The sequence below is a fragment of the Mastomys coucha genome, unplaced genomic scaffold (assembly GCF_008632895.1).
Source record: "Mastomys coucha isolate ucsf_1 unplaced genomic scaffold, UCSF_Mcou_1 pScaffold14, whole genome shotgun sequence".
NCBI lineage: Eukaryota > Metazoa > Chordata > Mammalia > Rodentia > Muridae > Mastomys > Mastomys coucha.
The window spans coordinates 46,418,063-46,429,899 of record NW_022196896.1 but is presented as its reverse complement, the minus strand read 5'-3'; positions in this window follow the sequence as shown (position 1 = coordinate 46,429,899).

The following is an 11,837-nucleotide window of genomic DNA, read 5'->3' as shown; positions in this document are numbered from 1 at the left end:
TCTAGGGTGTAGTTTTGCTCCTTATGTTGATATTTTCCATCTATTATCTTTTGTAGGGCTGGATTTGTAGAAAGATATTGTGTAAATTTTGTTTTATTATGGAATATCTTGTTTTCTCTATCTATGGTAATTGAGAGTTTTGCTGGGTATAGTAGCCTGGGCTGACATTTGTGTTCTTGTAGGGTCTGTATGACATCTGCCCAGGATCTTCTAGCTTTCATAGCCTCTGCTGAGAAGTCTGCCTTTATATGTTACTTGCCTTTTTTCCCTTACTGCTTTTAAAATTCTTTCTTTGTTTAGTACATTTGGTGTTTTGATTATTATGTGACAAGAGGAATTTTTTTCTAGTCCAGTCTATTTGGAGTTCTGTAGGCTTCTTGTATGTTCATGGGCATCTCTTTCTTTAGATTAGGGAAGTTTTCTTCTATAATTTTGTTGAAGATATTTACAGGCCCATTACATTGGGAGTCTTCACTCTCTCCTATACCTATTATCCTTAGGTTTGGTCTTCTCAGTGTGTTCTGGATTTCTTGGATGTTTTGGGTTAGGAGCTTTTTGCTTTTTGCATTTTCTTTGACTGTTGTGTCAATGTTTTCTGAGGTGTCTTCTGCCCCTGAGATTCTCTCTTCTATCTCTTGCTTTCTGTTGGTGATGCTTGCATCTGTGGCTCCCAATTTCTTTCCTAGGTTTTGTCTCTCCAGGGTTGTCTCTCTTTCTGATTTCTTTATTGTTTCTATTTCCATTTTTAGATTCTGGATGCTTTTGCTCATTTCCTTCACCTGTTTGATTGTGTTTTCCTGTAGTTCTTTAAGGGATTTTTGTGTTTCCACTTTAAGAGCTTCTAGCTCTTTACCTGTGTTCTCCTGTATTTCTTTGAGGGTGATATTTATGTCTTTCTTAAGGTCCTGTATCATCATCATGATTATATTATTATTATGTGATTTTTTTATCTGGATCTTGTGTTTCCAGTGTGATGGTGTGTCCATGCTATGGTGGGAGAATTGGGTTCTGATGATGGCAAGTGACCTTGGTTTGTGTTGTTTATTTTCTTATGCTTGCCCTCTGCCATCTGGTTAACTCTAGTGCTACCTGCTCTTGCTAAATCTGACTGGAGCCTGTCCTTCCTGTGATTCTGGTTGTGTCAGAACTCCTCAGAGTCAAGCTGTCTCTGTGATCCTGTGATCCTGGGCTTGTTAGATCATTTGGGAGTGGGGTTTGCTCTGGGTGTTGTGGGACTGGCTGCAGAGCTTGTGTCCAAGGTCTGCTCAGAACACTAACCCAGATAGACTGGAAGGTACCTGAGTCACTGGGCTGGTGGAGTTCCTGTGTGCCTGGTCCGGCTGGTCCCAGTTACTCCCAGTGTTGTGACAGATGTTGTTCCTCCTCACCTCTGACCCTGGGTATGTCAGAGCACCTGGGAGTAGAGCTTTCTCTGGGTGTTGTGGGACTGGCTGTGGAGCATGTGCCCAAGGTCTGCTCTGCACCCCAGCCCAGACAGCCCGGAAGGAGCCCGAGTCACTGGGCTGGCAGAGTTCCTGTGTCTCTCTCATTATTTTCTAAATGTAAAAGGTTGTTTCATACTTAAACAAGGTTTTTGAATGGTCTCAATCAGAGAACATTCCTTCACATACAACCTGACATGTCTACAGAATCAGCCTCTCTCCATTTTAGTCCTAAAAGCCATATTATAGTAAAAACAACAATCTGTTTGAAAGGGCTTCTTATGGCTACCTTGTTATAACTACCTTTTATTATGACCACCTTGCAATCATGTCTTTGTTTCAAGAGATAGTAATGACTAATTTTGTTATGCTTTATGTTCTCCTGCAAACCCACCTCTTTTGCCAAATGCCCCATTTGGAACTCCACCAACCAACTCTATAAAGACCTTATCTTCTTCATATCCCTAAGCTTATCTCTAAAATCTTGACTTAGGACTATCCAATTCCAGGTGCTCACATAGAATAAAGTTCATTTTAATTAGACAATTGTGGATTTGGTTTTTCTCTTTACAATTTTCAGCTCTAGAAAACTGAACATCCTATAAACACTATGTTTACAGCAAGCCTACAAACATCATACTTTAACCCCTTGCCTAGTTAACCTAAAAGCAGAACTAGTCATTCAGGCAGTAATATGGTTTAAGAGCCATCTCTACCACACTCTTCTTTTACCCTGCAGAGCCATAGAAGCAGGTGATACACGCTTCCCTAAGTAGATTCATTTTTAGGATCTGCATGCCTAAAATCCTAGTGTTCAAGAGACTAAGACAGAAGGATCACACATTTAAGGTCAGTATGAGTTACATATTGAGACCCTTCTAAACACTGGGGAAGGAAGGTTGCTTTTTAAATAGTGATAATCAAACAACAATTGCATTATCTAGTAAGTGCAAATATTATTCTGTTCATATATTCATTATAAATTACAATAGATGGTGTGCTGCATAGTTCAACATAACTTGACACAAGCTAGATGAAAGATGTGAATATCAACTGAGAAGTGGCTCCATGGGATTGAGCAGAAGGAAGGACTATGGATAATTTTCTTAATTAGTTATTGATATGGGAGGTCCCCTCAGCTGTTTGTGGTAAATTATATGGAGAACCAGGCTGAGCAAACCATGATAAGCAAAGTCAGTAATTGGCACCCTGTAAACACTCTGCATCAATTCCTGCCTCCATGTTCCTGCCCTGTTTCAGTTCCTGCCCAGACTTCTTTGAATGATGTAGCATGATATGGAAGAATAAGTCAAATAAGCCCTTTCCTCCCCAACTTGCATTGCTCATGTGTTTTATCACAGTAAGAGTAACAATAACTAAGACATATGGCATGAACTAACTACTGAAATTTATTTTCTAACTGCTTTAGAATCTAGAATTCTGAATCAAAATAATACCAAGGTCCATGTCTGTCCTAGCATGCAAACTGCTGTATTTTCTTTCATATCCTCTGAATATTCACAGGGAAGTGAGAGATACCATCTATTTAGAAAGCAAACTCTTAATGGATAAGAGCACCACTCTAATAACCTTCTTTATCTTAACCACTATATAACATAAAGACTCCAGATAGATAGTTATACTGAGAGTTAGGGCTTCAGCATATAAACTTGCTCAAGTGTTATAATTCATTACATAAAAGCAAATTTCAATAATGAGATTTATGAAGATAAAGGCAAATGGTGGAATTGAATGAGCAAGAATTTTGGTAGCTCAGTGGTCAGGATAAACTCTTTGGAGAAGTGACATTTGAGACACAGTGGGAGAAAAGATGGGCAAAGAAGGCAGCAAAGACTTTGGAAAGCAACATTCCAAGAAGCAGTATGTACATACTGCAGTACGAACATAAATACACTCTAACAAACCAACAAATGCTAAAATCCAACATTCCTGAAAAGTAATGAACCAAATTGGGAGGTCATGGGACTTTTAAATAGATTCATCATTGGGATATCTGAGTCTTTTGAGTTTGTTTCTTTGGAAAACAAGCTATTAGGAAAAAGTCTGTAAAATGGCAATTTCTCACTCACACACTGGAACATAGTTGTCTGGATGTTAGTGGAAGGCAAAGCTGGGAAGTCTAGAGAAGAGACAGATAAGACCATGTGTAAGCTTAGATAGGTATACAGTAATACAGATGGCATGAAGGAAAAGGTTTGGTATATATTAAGGGGAAAGGATCAGGAGCCCTGATCAGATTTTGAAGAAGAGGCCAACTTATCAGTTGGTGCATAGGTTTGGTTTCTACATATCTTGATGGCTCAAAGAAATGTTCATTGGATGGAAAGATTCGGATAGAAAAGGATTTAGAAGTAAAAAAAATTAAGAATTCATTAATTAAAATGAAAATTACTTTTTAAAATACAAGCCTATGTATTGATTCAAAGATTTGATTTATGAACTTCATGTTCAAAAGAAAGAATGGCCAGAGATGTAAATTTAAGAATGTAGCTTGCTGACTCTTGCATGAAGCCATATTTGTAAAAATAATCAATAAGGACTTCAAGTTAACACCCATGAAAGGAAAGAAAAAAGCCATACTGGACAGAGGTGAAGGCTGAACTATAATTCAATAGAAGAGTTTGAAATATAGAACAAGCCTCCAATACTCTTTGGAATTAGAAAAGAAGACACACATCCAAGACACATCACTTGGCTTGGCCATTAACTGTTAGATGTGCTATAAAAGAGGTGTGATCTTGGGTGTGATGGATCTCTTATGGTGAGGCAATCACTGAAAGTGGCTGACATCCCCAAACCATTTGTGGGACAGCCCTGCCAGAGCTTAAAAAGGTTACCTTTAGGGGCTGGTGAGATGGCTCAGCAGGTAAGAGTACCGACTGCTCTTCGGAAGGTCATGAGTTCAAATCCCAGCAACCACATGGTGGCTCACAACCACCCGTAATGAAATCTGACATCCCCTTCTGGTGCGCTTAAAGACAGCTACAGTGTACTCATTTATAATAATAAATAAATCTTTAAGAAAAAAAGTTACCTTTATTGTTGAGTGTTGTAGCCCCTGTATTAATGATCCTAACTCTCTGCGGCCAATTGTCCTGTTTCTTGGAAGCCTCATCAAAGAGACTCCAGTGTTGTGTGCAAAAGCTTCGTCTCTGCGTTTTTTCCCCTAAAGAGGCTCCCATTCTCACTCTGGCACATAGCAAGTGCCGTACACAGGCAGCTGGTTTCTGGGCTGTTTTCCCCCACAGCAAGCTCAGGGTGAACCCAGTCTGGCGTTAGAATGGCAGTACTCATAACCCCACCCCCCTTAATGAAAACACTCCAAGGAGCCACAAATGCTAGCTTGAGATAGCCTCCCCACCTCTGCTTCACCAAAAACTAGCTATTTCTCTGATACATGGTGGAACTCTCCAGGCGCCTGTCCTTGGGACATTAAAGAAATAATAAACTCAAAGAAGATTAAGGCCCCACATTTGAGTCATAGAAAAAGGTACTTAGAGGTCACAGACAGTTACAGCCAGCCATAAAATTAGTTTCTGATAGCCCCACAAAAGACACTCTTTAATCCTCCTCTCAGCTTCAGTTCTGTCCCACCAAATGGTATCATGTTTGAGTTATAGTTTACCTAATCCTACTTCCACTCCCCTTCACCCTAAGCATTCAAAGAATTCCTTACTGTGTTGTATATAAACCCAACACTTTCTGAATTTGTCATTGCATGCTAGAACCTACATCGTGGGGGGAGGGAAGCTGCTATCTGAGTCAAGACTCGAAATAATAAAAAGACTCTTTTGCAAATTGCAGCGGACTTTGAAATTCTTGGGTTCATCTGGGTTTCCTGGGAACTCAGGGCATAACATTAAGCAACACATCCCAACCTTCCACAGGTATACCCAGTTGTTATGTAGGAAATAAATAAACTAATATCAAGTTACATTAGTTGATAAATGAAATTATCTTTAGAAAATAGATAGCTAAAATGAGGATTTCAATATTCAATAACTATTTGACATGCAAGAACAATTTCCCTAGATCAGGCCTGGACTCTGTAATTAAAGGAGTCTAAACCCCAGCTCCTAGGAGGTCCTAGTTCTTTCTATATTGATGGTAAACAAAAGTCTTTGTATCATCTGAGGCTTCTCTGAACAGAGATGGATTAAAAGAGAGAAATAATAAGGCATCTTCTTGATCTTTTTGGAATATTTAATTTGAAGAAATTAAAATATCAAAAGTTGACTTCTGTGTCTATATTTTGTGCAATAGAAATAGTGATTATATCCAAAGAGACTATGTGAGGTCTGGAAAATCCTAGTAAAAGTAAAGTGTCAGAATCCTACTCAGTTATGCATCAGCAACTCTAATTTTCTTTCTTATTTTCCCTGAGTGGAGTAGGGAAGACTTTGTCTAGACCAGTGTTGAACCAGCCAGATGCTTGGAGCAATGGTGTCCCTGAGTTGACATTTTTTTTTCCTTTGTATACCTACATCTCATTTTTATCCCTTTCTTTTGCTTTCTTACATTTCTGAAAGTAATTGTACTGCTTGGCTTCATGATATGTCATACCAATCAAGAGAAACCAAACCCAGCATTATTTTGAGCCCTTAATGCTACTGTTGTTCCCTCTTTGAAGGTCAGATAGCCAATAATAGGTCTCCTGTGGGGTTTCAGACCATAATCACAGGGGCTAGGTCTGTTGAGCACCTTTTGTTCCAATTAATGGAGTGCCTCAGCGGTCACAGCTACAGCTTGGTAGTCAGTTAAAACCCAGGGAGGACAGACTGTCTGTTGGGGGTTACAGTGTTATTCCACAAGGTTTAAAACTAATGTCAAAATCAAGCCACTAGGAGAATTCCACTAATGCTTGTGGATTTCTACAGTAGCACACATATGATAGAAGACACTTTAAAAGAGGAATTTAAGATGTAAACAAGAAACTAAAAAAAAAAAAGGTTGGAGCAGTATTATTAAAATAAATTTATTATCATGCCTGTTTATAATCTTTTTGAGTAATATATACGAATCCTAGATTTTAAAAGCAAACCATATTTTATTGGGCTTCTGTGCAGGTTTTCCTTATTATATATTCTTAGACAAGTTTGACTTTCTATGTTTTCCCACAGAACTGGGAATTTTGGCTCAAAAATCCCTGAATCACTTAGACTGCCACAATCTTGCTACTTTACTTTTACTTCCCTGTAGTTTCCCCACCCTTCTATACACATACATACATGCTGCACAGCTTGACTCTGAGTGATTTCCTAACTGAGTTAGTAAAGAGAAAGCAGGGCAAATATCATGGCAGAAATTCTAATCATCAGGACTATGGAAACCTGATAATCTCTCTAGTCCATGAGCTTTCATGGTAATCGGCATTCAGGCAAACAGTCCAAATCCTGGCTGGAAAAGCTGCATGCAGAACGTACAGGTCTGAGATGTGGGATCCAGGTAGTGGTAAAGAAGCTTGCCAGCAGACAGGCTGTGCCTTCAGAGGACACCACTTCCTACTGCTACTTCACATTTACACAAAAATGAATAGGGAGAATAACAGCAGCAAATGGCAAAAACAACACGGATGATAAAACCTCCATCTCCAAGCTTGACTCCCAGGCAAACAGCTTATCCCCTTCTTGTCATCCATTCTGTCACCAGATGCCCTCCTGGGGAGCTGGGGTGGGAATATTCTAACCTTGATTTGTGTCCTATATTCATTTCCAAATTGTGCTTTGTTAATGTTAACTATTTTCTCTCAGCTCCATTGAAATTTCACAGAGGGTGACCCCAAACTCCCTAAAGATTGAACTCAACCTCTTTTCCCCAGAATGCCATCTTCACAGGCTGCAGATAGACTGTAGCCACCATTCCCTTCATTGCTTTGAGATTTCTGCATGCTCTCTTCTCTTTGAAATCCTTAATATGGGACTGAATTCTTCTTAGATCATGCTGTTTTCCATGGCATTACAAACTCCCTTAGAAATAGCTAATCAATGTCTGGTTTAACATGAGGCTTTCCCACTCCATAAGAAGGAATCCGTATTCAATACTGCTTGGATGTCCAGACACTAGGGAGTGGATAAGCCAAAGACTTAATGTAAAAGCAAACACAACTGGTATAGTGAGAAAACAAATCAATGAAATGACTCCTGATGGTATTTTTGAAAGACCCCCGCTAGGGGAGACCCTCTCTTAAGTCCCGGGAGAACACGGCCACCCAAAGACTCACAAGAAACCGATCTTGATGCAACAGCATGAGGTTTACTCAGGGGAAACCACTATACTGGGGATGAGCTCGTAACCCTGACAGGGGCAGAACACAAGAAGTGTGGGGTATTTAAAGGAAAAAAGCCACAAATGAGGGGGAGTGAGGTGATAACCAAGGAAACATAAAAACAGTGGAAAATTTCAGAGGGACCCAACCCATGATTTAGTCATGGTCATAAAGAAAACACCGTGCAAACTCATTATTCTCAAGAATGTGGCTTTATCATTGTCATTGTCATTCACTTTGTGATTGACCACTCCTTAGAACCACCTAGATGTCTGCCTTTGTGGTCAACCAGTTTCTGGCCTACATCCTTGGCTCCTTCCAGAGAAAAATGTCCATGCCCTTAAAGTAAAAGCTTATACACTATATATTTCTATTGAATGATCTTTTCTTCTACCCCACAATTTAGCTATACTCACTGAACAATGCCTTATGCACTTTTCATCAGAAATGCTTCCTCTGGCAGCAGCTGGGAGCAAATACAGAGACCCACAGCCAGAGAGTATGTGGAGAAAGAGTCTAAACTGGAGATCTCCATTGTTTCCCTCCCATTGGAGATAAAGAAATCCCACATAAGAAGAGAGAAAAAACTAGAGGAGTCACAGAGAATGGAGAACCCAGAGAACGTGGCCTGCCAAATCAATTAAGCAGGGCTCATATGGGCTCACAGAGACTGAAAGAGCAAGCACGAGTCTACCAGATTCTCCGTGTATATGTTTAGTCTGTTAACTTGGGACTCCCAATACACAGGCCTGGGTTCACTTGTCTAAATGTATCCATTGATTATGTGCCTCTTCAGATGCCAAGGTCACAGTAAAATCATAACCTCCAGGGAAGGAAGTGGATCCTTGCCAGGACCAGATTCTATAGAAGAAACATTGTTTTATGTGGACTAACTTGAGGACCCACAAGGGGCCAAACTAGACTCCACTTTATTCAGATTTTAATAGTGTTTTTTCTTCAGGTTTTCTTTTTATTTTTTTTTATTTTTATTTATTTTTATTTATTTTTTTTTTTGGTTTTTCGAGACAGGGTTTCTCTGTGTAGCCCTGGCTGTCCTGGAACTCACTCTGTAGACCAGGCTGGCCTCAAACTCAGAAATCCTCCTGCCTCTGCCTCCCAAGTGCTGGGATTAAAGGCATGTGGCACCACTGCCTGGCTTTTCTACAGCTTTTCTAAAATTTCAGAGAGTTTTACAAGTAGAGGTACCTTACTTGGATCTTAGAGGTACCTTACTTACAGCAAAGAGACTCTTAGGCTTTTGCTGAGGAAGTCTCCTAGCTATCTTTAAACTTAGCCTGACTATTCTAGACTTTGACCTTACGTTTTTGCCCTGCTCTGGTTCTTGTCTGTTGCCTTCTGTGTCTGATTCAATTCTCTCATTTCAGCTTGCATCTCCTGCAGCACTCCCTCTGCTAGAAGTTCTACCCTTGTACTTCCTGCCTCAGCAGGTCAAGTCTTTATTACAACCAAACAGCAGTAAGACAATGGCTGATACTCTTTTAAATTGCCTTTAGGCAGGTGAGGTAGGACAAACATTTACAAAATTTAAAAAAAACAAAAAAACAAAAAAAACCAAAAAACCAGTGATGGGCTATAGAAAAGACAGTACCAAAATCCTGCCAGCACTTTGCTGGAACAGAATTAACAATTAAAAATACAAAGATACACCTTAATTCAATTTGAAGAAGGTCATACCAACTTCTTAGCTTACAATTGCCAAACTATCTCAAGGAGACCCATGCTTTCTACCTGATTCTGTGACTACTTCCTAGCTCTTCTTGAATTGTCTTTATTTCAGTTTAAATTTCATTATTTTTACAAATTCTCATAAATAAGTCCATAGGGATATTCTACTAGTGGGTATTCTTAATCAAGTCTTAGGCTGTCATTTTAATCTCCCAGAATTTACATCAGAGAATTGTGATGCCAGGAGAACGCTAGTGCTGAAGCACTATTGTAATGAAAGGCTGGAGAATCTTAGAATTTAAAATGAGGGCATTTAATAGAAATGTATGTATAATGTGTAACCTTTACCTAAAAGGGGGCATAGAAAACCTCTGTATCAAGCCAAAACTGTGAAGTAGGTAGTTCCAGGAACTTGGCTAACTCAGAGCCTCAGGGCTCTGGTTCCTGATACCCACCCCTCTTGAATGATCCACAATGAGGGCGGAACTAGGAATGAAAGTCTACTGGTTTATGAGACTCTCCACCCTGTCGACCGGTAGATGAAGATTACATTCCTAGAATGAATATGTTCCCCTCCCTAACTGGGGTTGGGTCCCTCTGAAATTTTCCACTGTTTTTAATGTTATGTTTCCTTGGTAACCCTCTCCCCGCCCCCAGCTTGTGGTTTTTCCCTTTAAATACCCCTCACTTCTTGTGTTCGGGGTCGAATTCTGGCCAGCATGGTCACAAGATCAACCCCGGGGTCAAACTTCTCTAGCCAGCATGCTCACAAGATCGACCCCGGTACCGGCCTATCCCAAGTAAACCTCATGTGATTGCAGCAAGTTCGGTCTCTCCTGAGTTATTGGGTGGTTGCGTCATCCCGAGACTTGAGTAAGGATCTCCCTAGTTCTGGGGGTCTTTCAGTAACAGTGAATGTCATCCTTGTTTTGTTTTTTTTTTACTCCGTAGGCATAAGTTGATATTGTTTGCATTGTTTGTTTTCTCCAGTTTCTCTAATACCAAAGCTGTAACATCACCAACAATCAATGAGGACAAACAGAATTAAATGACTTTTAGACCCCATGATTAACAAAGAGACTATCTTACTTATTTGTGTTACTTAGTAATCTTTGTCATCATATTGAAAAGTAGTACAGTACTTGTACATGAACCCATAGTGCTTCTTTTCACAACAATCTTTTATCAAAACAGAACAAGGAATTGGAACCAAAATAAATATCTATCAACAGGTAAATGAAATAAAATAAAAATATGATTTATATTTGCAATGGGATGTTATTCAACTATAAAAATATCTGAAATATATAGAAAAATAAAAAAGACAAAAAATTCATGTTCACTTATATACAGATCTTACCTTATAATGTGTGTGTGTGTGTGTGTGTGTGTGTGTGTGTGTGTGTCTAAATAAATTGGTATAAATGTGAGCAAAGCCCAAACTATTAGAAAGGAGACCAAAAGAGAGTTAAAAGAGGTGCTGTGGGAGGTAGCCAGGCAAAAGGACTGTGCCTGCAAAAACCACAGTTTGCATCTGAAGAGGGCAAAGACAGTGTGTTCTCAAGTCAAATATTAGTGTCCATGGCCAGGAACACAGATTCAGGTATGCACAATTTCATATCCCAACATGGCAGCAGTTTCATGAAGTTTATATAGTAACAGAAAGAACAAAGATAGCTATAAACTAAGGCACTTTTCAAATAGTTTGGTGGAAACATTAAGTAGGTGGCTACAGGGAAGCAGAGAAGTCCCAGCTACAAGCCACAAAATGCTAGCTGATGGTGAAAACTACAGTTTGAATACATTAAAACATTCTAAAAAGTTTTTATTTGGGAGTAACTGGGACCAGCGGGACCAGACACAAGGGAACTTCACCAGCCCAGTGACGTGGGTTCCTTACACTGGGCTAGGGTCCAGAGCAGACCTTGGGTGCAAGCTCTGTAGCCAGTCCCACAATACCCAGAGGAAGCTCCACTCCCAGGCATTCTGACACTCTCAGGATCAGAGGTGAGCAGGAAACATCTGTTCCAATACTGTGAGTAACTGGGACCAGCAGGACCAGGCACACAGGAACTCCACCAGCCCAGTGACTCGGGTTTTTTCCGGTCTGGGCTGGGGTCCAGAGCAGACCTTGGGTTCAAGCTCTGCAGCCAGTCCCACAACACCCAGAGAAAGTCCCACTCCCAGGTGATCTAACAAGCCCAGGATCACAGGATCCCAGTGATTACAGGATCACAGAGACAGTTTGACTCTGAGGAGTTCTGACACAACCAGGATCACAGGAAGGACAGGCTCCAGTCAGATTTAGCAAGGGCAGGTAGCACTGGAGTTAACCAGATGGCGGCCGGGGGGGCAGGGGCAAGCATAAGAAAATAAACAACACAAACAAAGGTCACTTGCCATCATCAGAACCCAATTCTCCC